Below are 2,386 nucleotides of genomic sequence, written 5' to 3'. Positions count from 1 at the left end.
CTTTAGTATTTGATTGGTTTGTAAGTTTTTATCTCTGTCCCAGGCAATTCCCCTATCACAAGGTAAAAAATATTTTAAAAACAACAACCCAAGAACTTATTAACAAGACCTAGTTGTACCCCTGCCACCGCCAATCCTGGTGATTGAACTAACATCAGTTTACTAAATCTGTGCAATTTTGCAGTTCATGTTTAGAAAGGACATTTTGTAAAGCAACTAAGGTCTTGCAGGACCTGCATCTGATGCATGTAGTAGACCAGAGTTGGCAAAGTGTATCTCAATTATCTTGCAAAAGTACTGAAGTCATGTACTGAGTTCGTGGTTTTGGCAGTACAGGTTCTGCAAGGCTTACTTTCCTTAATTTGCAGAGGAACTACCGTATTTCTTCGATTGTAAGACGCCATCGATTGTAAGACGCACACTAATTTCAGTACCACCAACAGGGGGGAAAAAACCTAAGACACACCTGCGATTCTAAGACGCACCCCATTTTTAGAGATGGTTTTATGGGGGGGAAAGTGCGTCTTAGAATCTAAATAGGGTAAACTTCTGGACAAATTGCTTTGCTGTTGTGATTTTACAAGCTCGGCTTTTGGATAGCTGACCTGAATTACCAATCAGAACACTGCCTTATACCAGGTCAGATTCTTTGTCTATCTAGCTCAGTCTTAGCAATGGCAACAATTCTCCAGGGTGTGAGGCATTAGTATTTTCCATCATCGACTATTTAGTCCTTCTAAATCAGGGCTGTTGAACTTCTTTCAGCCTGAGTGTCAAATTCCATTTCAGAGAAGCTCTCAGGGGCTGCATTTCAGTGCAGGTGGGGGGCGGGGCCAAAGGCAAAAGGGAGAGGGGCCAAAAATGTCCAAACTACCTGCACATTTTAGCATAAAGCTCTTGCTGTCAGTAACTTTGCCTTAAGAGAGTTATTTCAACCCTTTAGAATGGGGGTGGGGGGACACCACGCAAAATCTGGCCAAGCACCAAATGATCTGCAATCAGAGGAAAAGAGGGTGTGGCCTCTTGGGGAAACCCAGAGGGCCAGATTTGCCCTATGGCCCTAAGGTTCCCTACCTCTGTTCTAAATGGGGGTGCCAGGAATGGAACCTGAGACCATCTGCATGCAAAGCACATTCTCTGTCACTGAGCCATGACCCCTCCCAGATACTCCTATTTAGGAAGTTTCCATGAAGAACAAAGCCAGCATTGGAAGATCAGGCTTCCAAGTGGGAGGCTGGAAGGTCACCCTTTAAAATTGGGTGTCTTTCATTCAGAATTGGCAGGACTGGCTAGTGGAGTTTGATATCTAATACCCAGCTTTGCTAAATGGTTTTTGAAAAGCGAAGTCACCATACTGCAACCTCAATTTCTCATCTGAATAAGAAATTTTAACCTCTCTCCTTGATGGTGGGACTGCTATGTGCATCATGGTGAGTTAAAGCATTTATTTATTTATTTATTTGTTTGTTTGTTTATTTATTTATTACATTTATATACCACCCGTAGCCGAAGCTCTCTGGGCAGTTTACAAAAGTTAAAACAGTGAACATTAAAAAGTATCCAAAATTTAAAACCACCAAAAATATAAAAACAAAAATATAAAACAACAGTATCCATTTAAACAACAGTTCTGGGGTTTACTTTTTACTGATGAAAAATGCACTATGCAAGAGCTTGACATCATTGCTTACTTAGTAGGATCACTCCTGGGCACTTCTCAGACAAACATTAGAACCAGCTGATAAAAGACTACGAAATGTGAAAGGCCCATTGAGCAACAGCAACAACCCTCCTGTAAAAAGACTTAATAATGCCATGAGCTGGTTGAAAACAACCTAGAAGCTTGTGGCACCATGAACAGATTCATTGGGCTAAAATCTATCAGGTATATCTACCTTTTTTATTTCATAGCCATTTGGCCCCATTTCTCCCTCTGTCTCTCCTGGTGTCGGTACGTGTGCGCGTGTGCACATGCACCCCATTCCTGAGCACTTTCAGGGCTTCCAGCACTTACACAGGATTCCATTTCCTTAGAAGGAGGTCACTGGAGACTTACTGCATTTCTGTGATATAACATTTATTTACACATATATACAGGATGAGCATAAGATAAGATCCTTGTCCCCATCAGATGTCTAGGGGAACCCAGGGTCATAAGATTTCCTGCAGAGAACCACATCAACTCTGCCTCCTTTTCAGATCCAGTTCCAACAAGAAATGACTCATTGCTTGCATGACAGTAGATTGATAGTCAGGAATGATGGGAGTTGCTGTCCAGCATCTGGATAGTCAAAGGCTCCCCACCAGAGCGCCTCACTGAATTTGGGCATCACGGCAACCCACACCCAGTGAGTAATTGTGCTAGTTAGGCAGCTCACAACTGGCA

Source organism: Elgaria multicarinata, chromosome 8 (genome assembly GCF_023053635.1).
Source record: "Elgaria multicarinata webbii isolate HBS135686 ecotype San Diego chromosome 8, rElgMul1.1.pri, whole genome shotgun sequence".
Taxonomy (NCBI): Eukaryota; Metazoa; Chordata; class Lepidosauria; order Squamata; family Anguidae; genus Elgaria; species Elgaria multicarinata.
Note: the sequence above shows the minus strand (reverse complement) of the source record.